The following is a 17796-nucleotide window of genomic DNA, read 5'->3' as shown; positions in this document are numbered from 1 at the left end:
ATTTGTCACACTGTTTTCCAACAGCAGATGCACCATTTACATTCCCACCAGAAATGCATAGAGGTTCTAATTTTTCCACATCCCTTCCAAAACTTATTTTTCCGTTTTTAAATTACAACCATCCCAGTGTGTATGAAGTGATATCTCATTGTGGTCTTGATTTTCATTTCCCTAATGGTTAATGATGCTGAATATCTTTGTGTGTTTGCTGGCCACTTGTATATCTTCTTTAGAGAAATGTCTATTCAAATACTTGGCCAATTTTTAAATTGTGTTATTTTTTGTTTTATTGTTGAACTACAAGTGTACTTTTATATATCCTGAATATTAGTCCCTTATTAGATATTGATTTCTAAATATGTTTTCCCATTCTGAGAGTTGTCTTACAAATTTCTTGTTGGTGTGTTTTAAAGTACAAAACGATTTTAATTTTGATGGAATTTCACTTATCTGTTTTTCCTTTTGTTGTTCTTGCTGTTGTTGGGATAGCTAAGAAACCATTGCCTAAACCAAGGTCATGAAGATCTGCCCCTGTCTTTTTCTAAGAGCTTTATAGTTGTAGCTCTTAAATTCAATTCTTTAATTCACTCAAATTAATTTTTATACATGGTGTGAGGTAAGGCCCCAACTTCATTCTTTTGTTTGTGACTATCCGGTTTTTTCAGAACCATTTGTTGGAAAGACTATTCTTTTCCCCCATTGCATTGTCTTGGCATTCTTTGAAAAATCAACTGACTATAGATGTCTAGACCTATTTTTGGACTCTCAATTCCATTCTATTGATCTATATGTCTGTTTTTATGACAGTACCACAAAATCTTGATTACTGTAAGTTTTTAGTAAGTTTTGAAATCATCAAGAGTGAGCCTTCCAGCTTTTTTCTTCCTTTTCATGATTGAAAAAGGGTCCCTATTGTGATTCCATATGAATTTTAGGATCAGCTTGTCACTTCAAGAAAAATGTCCGCTGGGACTTTGATAGATTGCATCGAATCTGTGCATTACCGGGGTGATGTTGTATTTTAACAATATTAAACCTTCCAACCCATAAACACTGGCTGTCTTTCCACTTATATAGGTCTTCTTTAATTTTTTTCAATGATGTATTATAGCTTTCAGTGTACAAGTCTTGTACTTCTTTTAATTTATTCCTAAGCATTTTTATTCTTTTTAATGCTACTGAAATAAAATTATTACTTTAATTCTCTTTTCAAATTGTTCATTGCTAATGTATAGCAATATAACTTTTTCTGTTAATCTTATATCCTACAACGATGCTGAATGCATTTGTTAGTTTTAATAGTTTTTAGTGGATTTTTTTAGGATTTTCTATATGTAAAGTCATGTCATCTACAAATAGAAATAGTTTTACTTCTTTCTTTTCAATCTTCATGCCCTTTATCACTTTTATTTGCCTAATTCATCAGGATAGATATCCCAGCTCAATATTCAATAGAGATGCTGAGAGTGGACATCTTTTTCTTGTTTCTAATCCAAGGGGAAAGTTCCAGGCGTTCACCCTTAAGTATGATGTTAGCTATGTTTTTTTTTTCATAGATACCCTTTATCAGGTTGAGGAATTTTCCTTCTATTCCTAGTTGTTGAGTGTTTTTATCATGAAGGGTTGTTTGATATTGCCAAATGATTTTTATGCATCAAAATAATCATGTGGTTGGGGCGCCTGGGTGGCTCAGTCGGTTGAGTGTCCAACTTCGGCTCAGGTCATGATTTCACAGCTCGTGAGTTCGAGCCCCATGTCAGGCTCTGTGCTGACAGCTCGGAGCCTGGAGCCTGCTTCCAATTCTGTGTCTCCCTATCTCTCTGCCCCTAACCCACTCGTGTTCTGTCTCTGTCTCTCTCAAAAATAAACATTAAAATTTTTTTAATTAAAAAAAATGATGTGGTTATTTTTTCTTCATTCTATTAATTAAATGTATTACACTGATTTTAACATGTTGAATGAACCTCACATTCTGGTATAAACACCACTTAATTGTGGTGTATAATCCTTTTAATGTACTTTTGAATTTGTTTTGCTAGTATTTTGCTGAGGATTTTTTGCATTGATATTCATATAAGATATGGATCTGTAGTTTTCTCATGGTGTCTTTGACTTTAGTATAAGCATATTACTGGGCTCATAGAATGACTTGAGAAGTGTTCCTTCATCTTCAATTGTTTGGAAGAGTTTGAGCAGGATTGGTGTTCATTCTTTAAATGTTTGGTAGAATTCACCAGTGACGTTATCTGGTCCTGTGCTTTTTTTTTTTTTTTTTTTAATTTACATCCCAATTACTTAGCATATCGTGCAACAATGATTTCAGGAGTAGATTCCTTAGTGCCCCTTACCCATTTAGCCCATCCCCCCTCCCACAACCCCTCCCGTAACCGTCAGTTCTCCATATTTATGAGTGTCTTCTGTTTTGTCCCCCTCCCTGGTTTTATACTATTTTTATTTCCCTTCCCTTGTGTTCATCTGTTTTGTCTCTTAAAGTCCTCATATGAGTGAAGTCATATGATCTTTGTCTTTCTCTGACTAATTTTACTTAGCATAATATCTTCCAGTTCCATCCACATAGTTGCAAATGGCAAGATTTCGTTCTTTTTGATTGCCGAGAAATATTCCATTATATATATATATATACACACACACACCACATCTTCTTTATCCATTCATCCATCGATGGACATTTGGGCTCTTTCCATACTTTGGCTATTGTTGATAGTGCTACTATAAACATGGGGATGCATGTGTCCCTTCGAAACAGCACACCTGTATCCCGTGGATAAATGCCTAGTAGTGCAATTGCTGGGTCGTAGGGTAGTTCTATTTTTAGTTTTTTGAGGAACCTTCATACTCTTATCCAGAGTGGCTGCACCAACTTGCATTCCCACCAACAATGCAAAAGAGATCCTCTTTCTCCATATCCTCGCCAACATCTGTTGTTGCCTGAGTTGTTCATGTTAGCCATTCTGACACGTGTAAGGTAGTATCTCATTGTGGTTTTGATTTGTATTTCCCTGATGATGAGTGATGTTGAACATTTTTTTCATATGTCAGTTGGCCATCTGGATGTCTTCTTTGGAGAAGTGTCTATTCATGTCTTTGGCCCATTTCTTCACTGGATTATTTGTTCTTTGTGTGTTGAGTTTGGTAAGTGCTTTATAGATTTTGGATACTAACCCTTTATCTGATATGTTGTTTGCCAATATCTTCTCCCATTCTGTCGGTTGCCTTTTAGTTTTGCTGATTGTTTCCTTCTCTGTGCAGAAGCTTTTTATTTTGATGAGATCCCAGTAGTTCATTTTTGCTTTAGTTTCCCTTGCCTCTGGACACGTGTTGAGTCAGAAGTTGCTGCGGCCAAGATCAAAGAGGTTTTTGCCTCTTTTCTCCTCGAGGATTTTGATGGCTTCCTGTCTTATATGTAGGTCTTTCACCCATTTTGAGTTTACTTTTGTGTATGGTGTAAGAAAGTGGTCCAGGTTCATTCTTCTGCATGTCACTGTCCAGTTTTCCCAGCACCACTTGCTGAAGAGACTGTCTTTATTCCACTGGGTATTTTTTCCTGCCTTGTCAAAGATTAGTTGGCCATACATTTGCGGGTCCATTTCTGGGTTCTCTACTCTGTTCCATTGATCTGAGTGTCTGTTCTTGTACCAGTACCATACTGTCTTGATGATTACAGCTTTGTAGTATAGCTTGAAGTCTGGGATTGTGATGCCTCCTGCTTTGGTTTTCTTTGTCAAGATCGCTTTGGCTATTCGGGGTCTTTTCTGGTTCCATACAAATTTTAGGATTATTTGTTTTAACTCTGTGAAGAATGTTGGCGTTACTTTGATAGGGATTGCATTGAATATGTAGATTGCTTTGGGTAGTACCAACATTTTAACAATACTTGTTCTTCCTATCCAGGAGCATGAAATCTTCTTCCATTTTTTTTGTGTGTCTTCTTCAATTTCTTTCATAAGCTTTCTATAGTTTTCAGTGTATAGATTTTTCACCTCTTTGGTTAGATTTATTCCTAGGTATTTCATGGTTTTTGGTGCAACTGTAAATGGGATCGATTCCTTGATTTCTCTTTCTGTTGCTTCATGGTTGGTATGGTCCTGTGCTTTTTATATGTTGCTTAATTGGATTTGCTAGTGGTTCATTGTTGAGTTTTAAAGATTTTGCATCTATATTAATAAGGAATATTGGTCTGTAGTTTCCTTTTCTTGTGATGTCTGGCTTTGGTATCAAGGTTTTGGTATCTATGAAGTATTAGCCTCATTGAATAAGTTGGGATGTTTTGCCTCCTCTTCCATTTTTGGGAAAATTTTGTACATTCCAGTTCAGTTCTTCTCTGAACACTTGCTAGAATTCATCAGTTATTTGGTCCTAGGCTTTTATTTGTGGGAAAATTTTAAATAATTATTTAATCTCTTAATTTGTTATATCTATTCCATTTTTCCATTTCTTCTTGTCAGTTTTGGTAGTTTGTGTCCTTCTAGAGATCTGTCTATTCCATCTAGTATGTCTAATTTATCTAAACAGTTGTTGATAGTATTCTTTTATAGTTATTTTCATTTCTGTAACATCAATAGTAATGTTCCTTGTTTTATACCAATCTTAATAATTTGAGTCTTCTCTCTCTCTTTTTGTCTTCATCTGTCTAGCTAAAGGTTTGTCAATTTTGTTAATTTTTTGTCAAAGAACCAACTTTTGATTTTGTTATTTTTTTCTATTGTTTTTCTATTCTCAACTTGATTGGTTTACTCTCTAATCTTTATTATTTCCTTCCTTCTGCTTGCTTTTGATTCAGTTTGTTCTTTGTGTAGTATTTTTTTTAAATTAATGTCTACACCCAGTGTGAGGATTGAACTCATGACCCAGAGATCAAGAGTCACATGCTTCACCAACTGAGCCAGCCAGGTGCCCTTTGTGTAGTATAGGTTAGGTATTGATTTGAGATATTTTGGTTTTTTTTTTTTTTTATTTTTTTTATTTTTTTTTAATTTTTATTTTTGGGACAGAGAGAGACAGAGCATGAACGGGGGAGGGGCAGAGAGAGAGGGAGGCACAGAATCAGAAACAGGCTCCGAGCCATCAGCCCAGAGCCTGACGCGGGGCTCGAACTCACGGACCGCGAGATCGTGACCTGGCTGAAGTCGGACGCTTAACCGACTGCGCCACCCAGGCGCCCCTATTTTGGGTTTTTTAAATGTAGACATTTATAGCAATAAATATTTCTCTAAACACTGCTTTAGCCATACCCCATAAGTTATGAAGTGTTTTGGTTTTGTTTTCATTCATTTTAAAGTATTTTCCAATTTACTTTGTTATGTCTTCACTTACCATCGGTTATTTAAGGATGTGTTATTTAATTCCATACATTTATGAATTTCCCAAATTTCCTGCTGCTAATTTCATTCTGATGTGGTCAGATAACAAACTTTGTGTGACTTCAGTCCTTTAAAATTTATCAAGACTTTTTTATAGGTTAACATATGGTCTATCCTGGATAATGTTCCATGTGCTCTTTAGAACAATGTGTATTATGCTGGGTGGAGTATTCTATAGAAGTTTATGAGATGTAGTTGACTTATAGTGTAGTGCAAGTCTTCTATTTTCTTGTTGATCTTCTGCCTAGTTGTCCTATCATTATTGAAATTAGGGTATTCAAATATCCAAATATTATTGTTGGATTGTCTATTAATCAATTCTGTCAGATTTTGCTTCATATATTTTAGGACTCTGATGGGATATGTATATATCCTTATATATATAGATCCTTTTATTCTTTTAAAATGTCTTTGTCTCTAGTAACAACTTTTGCCTTACAAGTCTATTTTGTTTGATATTATTATAGCCAGTCCATCTCTCTTTTTCTTACTCTTTACATGGTGTATTTTTTTGTACCCATTGACTTTCAATCTATTTGTGTCTTTGAATCTAAAGTGTATCTCTTGTGGACAGTACATAGATAGACTATAATTTTTATATATATTCTGCCAATCTCTTCCTTTTGGTTGTATTGTTTAATGCCTTCACATTTAATGTAATTACCGGTAACGTAGGATTTGTGACTGCTATGTTGCTCCTTGTTTTTTATATCCTGTCTTTTTTGTTCCTATATTTTTTCATAACTCCCTTCTTTTGTGTTAAATAGCATTTTCATTCGCTTGACATTTTTAAAATTCTATTTATTTGGAGTTATTTTTGCTTGCTGTGTGGATTACAATTGACATCTTAATTTATAATGATGTAGTTAAGATAGTGGCAACTCAATTTCAAGAGTATATGAAAGTTTGCTCTTATATAACTCCATTATCTGTCCCTCTTTATGTTTTTATTATAATAAAAATTACATCTTTACATATTGCATGCCCATCAACACAGATTTATAATTATTGCTTTATGCAACTGCCCTTTAAATTAGATGAAAGAAGTTACAAAGAGTTATATATATATATATATATATATATATATATATATATATACTGTTTCTTTTATTCACCCATATAATTACCTGTACTAGTATTCTTTAGTTTTTCATGTGGATTTGAGTTACTGTCTAGTGTCCTTTCATTGCAACCAAAAGTACTCCTTTTAGTATTTCCTATATGACAGTCTGCTAATGATGAATTCTTTCAGTGATTGTTGATCTGGTGATGTCTTACTTTCTCACTCACTTTTGAAGGATAGTTAGGGTACCTGGGTGGCTCAGTTAAGTGTCCAACTCCTGATTTCAGCTCAGGTGATGATCTCACTGTTCATGGGTTCAAGCCCCACATTGGGCTCTGCACTGATAGCACAGAGCCTGCTTGGGATTTTCTCTCTCCTTCTCTCTGCCCCTCTCCTACTCATGCTCTCTCTCTCTTTCTCTCTCTCAAAATAAATAAAGTTTAAAAAAAGATATCTTCACTTTTGAAGGATAGTTCTACCAGAATATGATACTTTGTTGATAGCGTTATTTTCTTTTAGCACTTAGAATATATTATCCCAATAATTCTAGCTTCCTTGGTTTCTGATGAGAAATTGGCTAGTAATATTATAAAGGATCCCTTGTACATGACAAGTTGCTTCTGCCTTGCTGTTTTGAAGATTCTCTCTGTTTTTGACTTTTGACAGTTTGATTCTAACGTATGTTGGTGAGATTCTTATTGAGTTATTTCTATTTGGAGTTCGTTGAATTCTTTGCATGTGCAGATTAATGTATCACATCAAATTTTGGTAGCTTTTGGTTATCATTTCTTCAAATGTTCTTTCTGCCCTTTTGTCTCCCTCTTTTCCTTCTGGGATTCCTGTTATCATGTACGTTGGTTCACTTGACCATTCTCCATAGGTCTCAGATGGTTCTGTTCAGTTTTCTTCCTTCTTTTTTCTTTCTCTTCTTCATACTGGATCATCTCATTTGACCAATTGTCACATATGCTGATTCTTCAGATATATTGTTGAGCCCCACTAATGAATTTTTCATATCAGTCTTTCTACATTTTAATTCCAGAATTTCTTATTGTTTTTTTTTTGCAAAGTGTTTACTTTTTTCTTCTTCTTTTTCTAGTTTTTATTTAAATTCTGACTAAAAATATGGAAGCTTCATGAATTTGCATGTCAGCCTTGCACAGGGGCCATGCTAACCTTCTCTGTACCCTTCCAATCTTATTACATGTGCTGCCAGAGTGAGCACTCCTATCAGTTGTTTTAAAATAATTTCTATCTTTAGGTTAACATTCATTATTTAGTGAGACATAATGTTTGTATTCTCATGATTTCCTTTACTTTTAAGAAAACTGAAATTGCTGATTTAAAGTGATTGTCTAGTTAAGTCCAAAGTCAAGACTTCCTCAGGCTCTGTTTCTGTTGACTACTTTTCCTATACATGGGCCATATTGTCTTGCTTCTTTGAATGTCTCATAAATTTTACTTGTAATTTAAGGGCACCTGGGGGGCTCAGTCAGTTAAATATCTGGCTCTTGATTCTGGCTTAAGTCATGATCTCACAGTCATTAGATCCAGCCCCATGTCGAGCTCCACACTGATTCTAGAGCCTGCCTGGGATTCTCTCTCTCCTTCTGCCCCTCTCCTGCTTGCACATGTGTGCCCTCTCTCTCTCTCTCTCTATCTCAAAATAAACATTTGAAAAGAGAAAATTGTAAATTTAAAATAATAATGTGAGGACTTTGTATATAAAATGTCCCCCAATAAATGATTTGTTGTTGTTGCTTGTTTGTTTAATGATATTTCTGTACTAATTCTGTAAAAATTTGTATTCTTTGTCATGTGTGTCCACTAAAGTTTCTGCCCACTTAGATTAGTGTCCAGATAATTACTTTACAGAGATTTATTTAAATGCCTGGAGCCAGTAAATCTCCCAGTCATTGCTGAGTGGCTCTATGAGCTCACTGGGGTACATCTTCAACATTCAGCCAGGCAGCTTACAACCCTCTTTTAGCCTTTTCCTCCTGCTTGTATAGAATCCTACAGGTTAGGCAATGGTGAGAACTTTTGAGTCTTCTCAGATCTTACATTAGCATGTGCACAACTCTGGGCATCCCCTCATCAGTACACCTGTTCTTTTCCCTCTAGGAAAACATTTCAGAGTTTTTCAGAGCCTCCTATGGACATCATATATTCTGGATTTTCTTCTTAAGATTTTTAGTAAGCTTATTATTTATCTCAACTGTTCTCCACAGTCTGAGGCATTGCAATATTAAACAACTAATAGTGATTGATTTTACCAAATGCTCCCGGGGAAAAGTTTGTTGGCATTGGCACACCTCTGTGTTAGGTTTAACACAGACAAGTTTTTGTGAGTATTTTCATCCTGGGAACCACCAAACAGGTCAATAGTGGCAGTCATTTGGGAATGAGTTTTTGAAGGAGCTCCTACCTTTTTCTGCCCACTCCAATGGCTGGTTGGTTTTCACAATGATTGAGGGCTATTAGTATTCCAGGCTACCACGTAGCTGGGTATGAGGAGATGGCAATAGGGCAAGTCAAAACACTACAAAGGTCATTGTCCTTACCAAGATTCAACTGGTTTTTGTTTGTTCTTGAGGAAACCATTCCTGCATTGCTGCAAGTCTTTGGTTAATTTCCAGAGTTCTAAAAAAGTTGATTCTGACCATTTTTGTCAGTCTGATGCCTTGGGGAGAAAGAATTTTCAGAGGTCCTTATATTCCCACTGATGTCCTCAAGTATTCTTTAAAGACATTTAAGTAATAAGACAAATAGTTCATAAATTTACCCATGTAGTTTCCATTTTCAGTCACCTCATTCTTTTGCGTAGATCTATATTTCCATCTTGTTTAAGTTTCCATGCATAAGAAACTCCCTTTCTTAAAAGAGCAGGCTGCTGCTGACAAATTCCTTTAGCTGTTCTATATCTGAAAAAAAAATATTTATTTCACTACTGATTTTGAAAGCTCTTTTCACTAGATATAGAATTCTAGTAGACTTTTTAAAAAAAAATCCTACTGGAACTTTAAAGATGTTGATCTAATGTCTTCTCAATTGCACAATTTCTTTTTTTTTATTTTAATGTTTATTTATTTTTGAGGGAGAGACAGATAGTGAATGGAGGAGGGGCAGAGAGAGGGGCAGACACAGAATCCGAAGCAAGCTCCAGGCTTTGAGCTGTCAGCACAGAGCCTGATGTGGGGCTCAACCCCATGAACCATGAGATCATGACCTAAGCTGAAGTCGGATGCTTCACCAACCGAGCCACCCAGGCTCCCCTAACTTGCACAATTTCTAATGAGAAAGCTTCTGTGATCTTTATCTTTGTTCCTCTGCCCATAATGTGATCACGATGTGTTTTGGTGTAGTTTCTTCATGTTTCTTGTGTTTTGTATTTATAAAGCCTCTTGGGCCTGTGGATTTATAGTTTTCATCAAATTTGGAAAATTTTTGTCCCTTATTACTTAAAATATTTTTTCTGATATTCCACCTCTCCTGCACAGACTTCACTCACATATACTAGCACACTTGAAATTGTCCCACAGTTCACTATTCACTATTGCCCTGTTGTTTTTTTAAGTTTATTTATTTATTTGAGAGAGAGAGAGAGAGAGGGAGAGAGAGAGCAGGGTAGGGGCAGAGAGAGAGAGAGAGAGAGAGAGAGATTGAGAATCCCAAGTAGGCTTTGCACTGTCAGTGCAGAGCCTGATGCGGGGCTCAATCTCACAAACCATGAGATCATGACCTGAGCCAAAATCAAGAGTTGGACACTCAATTGACTGAGCCACCCAGATGTTCCTACCCTGTTAATTTTTTGTTGCTTCTCTTTTCTATTTGTTTTATGTTGAATTGACTTTATTGCTGTGACTTCAAGTTGAACAATCTTTTTTTCTACAATATCTTATTTGCCATTCATGCTATCTAGTACGTTTTTTCATCTCCAAAATTGTAGTTTTCAGGTCTAGCTGTTCAATTTATGTCACTTATACACCCTTCCTTGTTCTAATTAATATTTGTTATTTTTTATATATTTTTATATAATGTTTTAATGTATGTTATAATAACTGTTTAATGGTCATGTATACTAATTCTGTCATCTGTGTTATTTTTTGGATAGGTTTCCATTGATTTTACTCTTCATTATGGGTCATATTTCTCTGTTGTTATTGCTGTTTTTTGCATGCCTACTAATTTTTTATTTGGTGCCAGAAATTGTGATTTTATCTTGTTCAATGTTGGATATTTTGTAATTTTATTCTTTATTGGATATTTTGTAATTTTATTCTTTAAGGTTTTCTTTTTTTTGGAAAACACTTAAATAAATTATTTGAAAGCTGTTCCTTTCAAATTTGTTTGTAAGATTTCTTAGGTAAGTCTGGAGCACTGCTCAGTTTAAGACTAACTTTCCCCGATACTGAGGCAAGATCCTTCTGAGTATTCTATCCAATATCCCATATCCAATTCTTGAGGTTTTTCCATTCTGGATGATAGGACACATGTCCTACTTCTGAACCTGTGTGAGTACCAAGCACTGTTACCTCTAATCCTTTCAGGTGGTTCGTTCTATGGCCTCAGATAATTTCCTCACATGTCTGGTGTGATCAGTATACTGTTGACTACTCAAGGACAGCCATCTACAGATCTCTGGAGTTCTCTGTGAAGCTCCTTCCTCTAGGGGACTGTATGTCATGAATTGTAGCCATCTTGACTTCCTTGTGCTTAAAGGTCCATCTCATTAATTCAAGGGGCTGGTTTGGGTTTCCCAACCATGCACCATTGCCTGAAACTGCTCTCAAGGTAGTAAGACAAGGCAATTGTAGGGCTTACCAAGTTTGTTTTCACCTTATAGGGATCACTGCCTTTTGTTGATGCTTGGTGGCTTGAAAACCCTTGTTTCATATTTCGAAGGGTTTTTATTTTGTGTTTATTCAGGTGGGAAAGTAAATCTGGTCTATCTTGACCAGAAGTGGAGGTCTTATCTCTCATTGCTTACAGTAATTTGGTGCCAGAATAGGGTAATTATTCATTACAAGAGTACATCAAAATCATCCTAGAGGATTTTTTTTACTATGTGGTACATAGGGATTCTAATGTAGGGTCATCGGGTGTGTCTTTTGTAATATGACTATTTCTATTAGGAGAGGCTGGTCTTTTGTCTCAGTTGTGATTTAGCAATTAGAATTTTGGGTAATATTTTTTCTCATTAATTCTGGCAAGATAAAGTTTTACTTTATAATAACTGGGGAAAGTAGGAAATGGGTTTAAGTTTCTGAATCCACAAAGTGAAATATTATGATCACTATTGGTGTAGTGAGCATTTCTTGGTGGAGGTGGGCAAGGAGGCAGAAGAGAAGATCCCCTTGTCAAGTCCTATGTGGCAAACTATTGCTTTCCATGGAGTATCATGGGTCATAAACTCTAGACTAGGAAGAATTATTTCTAATCATTTTATCCTGTCCTCCTACCAGACTTCCTATCAGGACTTTAATAGCTAGGAAAGGTGATTAAAATAATTTCTCCATGGGAAAGAACTGGGTGAATGGAGAATTGGTTGGAAGGGTGATAAAGCTTGGTCTACACCATGCCTAAGATCCCTTGTAGTTCTAAATCCAATTCCAGAATGACAACTATAGTTTTCTAAGGTGTTAAGGAACCAGATGAAAACCCTTGACAACTCCAGTGTTCACCAAGTGTCACTGTCACACTCTCACAAAAAGAGATAGTAGTCTTGCAAAAGAGGTTTTTTGTAGTATTGTTATCTTACATGGGTTATATCTACTGTGTAATGAATGTGACATATTTAACTATAATTCTAAAGCACCACCACCAATACTGCCTGTCTTCCTAGAATGAGAATTATCCTAATATAAAGAAGAAAAAAAAATAATAAAAAAGCAAGGTCAGATTGTTCCTAAACTCCTGAGAAAGTGAAAAGAAACAATAACAAAAATACGAGCATGAAGAACAAACTGAGGGTTGATGGGGGGTGGGAAGGAGGGGAGGGTGGGTGATGGGTATTGAGGAGGGCACCTTTTGGGATGAGCACTGGGTGTTGTATGGAAACCAATTTGACAATACATTTCATATATTGAAAAAAATAATAATAATAAATAAATGTTACCAAAAAAATATGAGCATGAATATAGGCCTACATGTATTCAATTCCCTGAAAATGAGGCAGAAAGTACAAAAATTTTGAAAAGCTTCTTGGACTTACAGAAGGAACTATAAGTTTCACATTTTTTTTCTCTGTAGACATTTAAGAATCTGCTTTCCATTTCAGTATTTCTTTGCTCCTTTTGTTATTGAAATGTTAATTCAGATCACTGCCAGTGAAATAGACAACACTGTGATGGATATTCTGAGATTGAAAAATCGAGGGGATTGCTTCTGGTTCAGTTCTATGGCCCTAAATGTTTAATATTAAGTTAGACCAGTAGTCTCCTCTTAGGTTCTCAGGACTTCATTCTAAATAAGTTTCCTCCATTTATATAGCACAGCACTGATGTTCCTGACAAATTCCAATGTAACATGCAACAGTGGTTCCTAATTGCTTTAGCATTTATCATGCACAAGAGACAGGAGGAAATTTGTCTCATTTTGTACAGCTCAGTTGCATTTCTTATCTCTGAAGTACACTTAAGCAGCAAACTGGGACTTAAGGTAGCTGTCTGAAAACCAGCATCCATTAACATGCATGTCTTGGAGAGGAAATGAATTGGTTTTTCTAAAACAGAATACAGTTCAACTTCATTCTGTGCATTAATTTTGCATATTTCTCTTTTGCACATTTTATAAATTAGGGGTTCTGATCTCTGGCTTACCCACACAGATTCCCATGCTCACATTTTCCAGGTTCTGCCTTTGGGCAGTTTTGTTTTCAAAATATTAAAAAAAAAAATTAGGTGCATTTCCAAGATGCCTTTTGGGTTCAATTAGCACCTAGTAATATTTTTCTAAGCAGTCACTGGACGTGCTTAACTAGTGTGTACTTAGGCATGTTTTACCTGATAAGTCTTCTGAATAGGTTTGATGCTTTAAAGAAAGAGTACCATTTCACATTCTCTAGTGAGCATGTGGTTAAGATGTAGGAGACCAGGGAAGTGGAGCAGCAGAGTTCTGTTCAGGCACTCCACAATGTAGATCTTTCTAGGTAGTGAGTTCTGCTGATGGTTTAAGAAGGCTCACTCTGTCCACTGTTCCAGGAGTTCAAGTCCCATTAAGATGTGAATCACCAAATGAGTATACAGAGATCATGTAGTCTTGGTAAGCACAGATGTGCCCATGTCTTTGAGGGGCTGTTTTAAGATGAACAAACTATATTTGGGCTGTGTTCTGACAAATACAGATTGCCTCTCTTACAGTGAGGACTAGGGCTAGAGTTCATATATAATTTGTGATGTTGAATGAACATATATATATATACCCCTTGATTATTAGTTTTTTAATGACGAAGGCAGTCTAATTATACCTTCCCATTGTGATATTCTTTATACACAATTCAGGTACATCAGTAAGGTCAAGTTGCACAATGAACTCAACTGTCTGCAAATATACAATATAGCTTGTGGATTATGCACATAATGTGAGAACTGACTCCCTACCCTGTTCCCCATCTGACTCCACAGATCCGTCCTCACTGCCCATTGATCCTTGGTCAAGCATTGGTCCCAAAGTCTTACTTTCACTGCCCTTCTGTGTGACAAGGGTAATTTGGTAGAGAAAACAATCAGGGAGGGAATTATTTTTCTAGTGTTCCTTTAAATCTTTGGTTTCTGATAAGGCTGACAATATGATTTACTAATATATTCTTGATATTCAACCCATCCATCCTTCTATCTGCCGTCAATGCAAAAATGTTTTCTGTTCACTGGTGTTTTTTTTTTTTTTTAATATATTCATAGTTGCCTTCCCAGGGGTTAAAAATAAGTACATTTGACCCTTGAACAACATAGGTTTGAATTGTGCACGTCTGCTTATACATGGATTCTTTTTAACTGTAAATACACTACAGTACCATAATGTATTTTCTCTTCTTCGCGATTTAAAAAAAATTTTTTTAATGTTTGTTTTTTGAGAGAGACACAGAGCATGAGTGACGGAGGGGCAGAGAGAGACAGAGACAGAATCCGAAGCAGGCTCAAGGCTCTGAGGTGTCAGCACAGGCCCCACGTGGGGCTTGAACTCACAATCGGTGAGATCATGACCTGAGCCGAAGTCGGATGTTTGACCCACCCAGGTGCCCCTCTTCTTTATTATTTTCTTAATATTTTCTTTTCTCTAGCTTTCTTTATTGCAAGAATACAGTATACAATACATATAACATACAAAATACGTACTAGTGGACTGTTTATGTTATCAGCAAGGCTTTCAGTCAACAGTAGGCTATTAATCGTTTAACTTTTGGGAAGTCAAAGTCACATGTGAGTTTTAGACTGTGAAGGGGTCGGTGCCCCTAAGCCCTGTGTTGTTCAAGGGTCAACTGTAAATGAAAAGGGAGTCAATTAAAAGGCAAGAGTAAGTGGCAAAGGAAGGAGACAAATGAAGACTGTAAATGATTACCTTAACCTCAGTGAGTAGTCAATTCAATATATATTTCACACATCACAGCCGACATGAAAACTCAGGTGTTCTCCACATTTGGAGAATCAAGAGTTCGTGTGCTGACACCGTTGAAAAGTCTCACGTTTCTAAGCATAGTAACTTCTCTCCAAACCCTAAATTATCCCAACAGCTTTTTCTGAAAAAATGCAGTCAGTGCTTCCATAAAAAACCCAGAGAAAACACTATTAAGAAAAATGAGTCTCTTGGGGCGCCTGGGTGGCGCAGTCGGTTGAGCGTCCGACTTCAGCCAGGTCACGATCTCACGGTCCGTGAGTTCGAGCCCCGCGTCAGGCTCTGGGCTGATGGCTCAGAGCCTGGAGCCTGTTTCCGATTCTGTGTCTCCCTCTCTCTCTCTGCCCCTCCCCTGTTCATGCTCTGTCTCTCTCTGTCCCAAAAATAAATAAACGTTGAAAAAAAAAAAAAGAAAAATGAGTCTCCGCACACCCAACTTCCATGAACACATTTATTGCAAGTAGCTCTATGGAAAGGCAAGTCAGATATATATATAAACACTATACAAAGTTGCAAGATTGTCTCCCAAAATGGCAAATGAGATGTTTACAAAGAAAGGAGAGTGTAAGAGTATTTACAGAGGAAGACAAAGCCAGAGCAACTGAAAGCAGATCTGTGAAGCAGAAATAGCAAATGTGTTAGTTGTTAGTGACCAAATGAGTAGGTCTGATACCAAATTAAATGCAGGGGTCACACACATACCACACACACACACACACACACATACAGAAGACACACACACACACAGACACACACACAGACACACACACAAATCGTTCCATCATTGGTTTTTCTTAACAGCAGTATAAACTGGTGGCTGGAAGGTAAGTGATATGTTGGTACGCATATTCTACAAGGATCCTCCCAGCACAATACTGAATAAACTAGTTGTGTCTGTAAACTAAGAAGTAGTGTCCAGAAAATTGCATATTTGTTATGCTGTACTGTGACTATTTGTACCTGTTACTATTTGGATGTACTGTTGTGTATGAGGTCTCCTGTTCATTTATTCAGCAAAGTGTTAACATCCGTGCTGTACCCTGTCTGCTGGCAGCCCCAGAACCTAATATCCAAATAAAGCAATATAGCCTTTCCCCCCTCAAAGCATCTTTTCTTTCCCCGATTCTGAACGATTGTGACTGGAAACTTACTTGAAAATAAAGTGGTGACAGAAGGCGTGAAGAAAGGCTGCCTGAAGAGCGCACTGTTACCAGGATGAACAAAAGCCACACTGCACTATTTGATTACGTGGGGAAAAGAGAAGAGTCTGAAGGAACTGAAGGAGGGGTTGGGACTGCGGTCACATCCTCACCTCAGCACCATTCACAAGGGAAAAACAGAGCCCCCCCCATCCCTCTGGTTGGTAGGCAAGGAAAAAACACAAGTCAACTCGGTTCTTCAGCAAAGTTAGTATAGCAACATGTACTAGAAGCCTGCTTGAAAATAGAAGTACACGCTCAAAGACATCAAAACCGAGCGGCAAAAAACTTGAGGTGAATATTACACTACTTCAAAGTTGCACATTAACTGCGAAGCAATTTTTTTTAAACAGAGTTACGCACAACAGGTACATCTATAATCACATGTACACAGGTACACGAAGGTGTGCGTATACATGTGCCCACACACACTAGCACTCACACAGTTAGACAGACACTCACACCCATCTGTGATATGATGAGGTTTGCCAGTGATGGCACAAGTCACGGCTGGTGTGCCACCATGTAACAAAGCTCTAAGCAAGCTTCAAGACCTTTGTACCTATCCTCTGTGATCACCACCTGTTAGCGTCATGTTCTCAAAGGTCCAGGTTCCTAAAATCTTAATTCAGTTTCCATCAGAGGCAAGCAAAAACAGGAGGAGGAAGCTTGCTCTGATATTTTAAAATTTGATACATCTTACCTAGGTTCGTCATCCAAAGGAAAACGAGACTTTGTAAGAGGTTCCTTTTGGCTTGAGTTTTAGTTCGAATACTGATTGATACATACACACTAATTTCTTAAATATGGGAAACTGATATCTTTATAGGAGCCCTGGGCATAGGAGGGAGAGTGTGTGTCCAGGAAAGAGCCAGAAAGAGAGGAACAATGGGAAGGGGGTTGGTGAAGGGGGCCGAGAGGCCTAGAGAGGCAGAGAGGGGCTTTGTGAGGAGGCTCTGGGAAACTTTGCTTCTTCGAGGGGAAAGATGTAGGTTTCAAAAAAATTTTTTTTTAAATTTATTATTATTTTTTTCAACATTTATTTATTTTTGGGACAGAGAGAGACAGAGCATGAACGGGGGAGGGGCAGAGAGAGAGGGAGACACAGAATCGGAAACAGGCTCCAGGCTCCGAGCCATCAGCCGAGAGCCTGACGCGGGGCTCGAACTCACGGACCGCGAGATCGTGACCTGGCTGAAGTCGGACGCTTAACCGACTGCGCCACCCAGGCGCCCCAGGTTTCAAAAATTTTTTAAAGCAATTTTGGAAACGCTCAATTGATTTGTGAGCAGAACATCACAGTGCTGTATGAACAAATAATCTATTTCTCAGTTCTGCCTTTAAAAATGTTGGAAATGTTCATTCAAGATAGAAGTTTAGTTGACGTTGAATGTGGACAGAATGTTGCAGTTTTGTTACTGAGCAAAAACTGACATGATCTGTCCTTTGGTCCTGCCTTTAAAATATTGGAAATGTCTCATCAGGATTATCAGTTCAGTTAACGTGTAACTCCTTGATCAAGAAATGATTTATGTATGTA

At 37.1% G+C, this 17796-nt stretch overlaps 1 protein-coding gene and 1 non-coding gene across 3 annotated transcripts in view; one reads left to right on the top strand and one right to left on the bottom strand.

The window, feature by feature from the left end:
• COL4A5 (collagen type IV alpha 5 chain) overlaps positions 1 to 6479 on the top strand; it is a 269256-nt gene extending 262777 nt beyond the window's left edge. The window contains exon 55 of one of the 2 annotated variants that reach the window (XM_040468444.1): positions 6457 to 6479. The gene's annotated coding sequence lies outside the window, so the exon portion shown is untranslated. Of the gene's footprint in view, positions 1 to 6452 lie in introns of both variants that reach the window. The other variant, XM_040468445.1, reaches the window with a different exon arrangement.
• A 1083-nt stretch (positions 6480 to 7562) lies between these two features.
• LOC121025779 (U6 spliceosomal RNA) lies at positions 7563 to 7669 on the bottom strand. The gene has a single exon (XR_005788143.1). It is a non-coding gene; the product is annotated as a U6 spliceosomal RNA (small nuclear RNA).
• Positions 7670 to 17796: the final 10127 nt, after the last annotated feature.

The sequence above is a fragment of the Herpailurus yagouaroundi genome, unplaced genomic scaffold (genome assembly GCF_014898765.1).
Source record: "Herpailurus yagouaroundi ecotype Mexico unplaced genomic scaffold, PumYag 67700, whole genome shotgun sequence".
In the NCBI taxonomy this organism is placed as follows: domain Eukaryota; kingdom Metazoa; phylum Chordata; class Mammalia; order Carnivora; family Felidae; genus Herpailurus; species Herpailurus yagouaroundi.
Note: the sequence above shows the minus strand (reverse complement) of the source record. Positions and strands in the feature narration are given on the sequence as shown.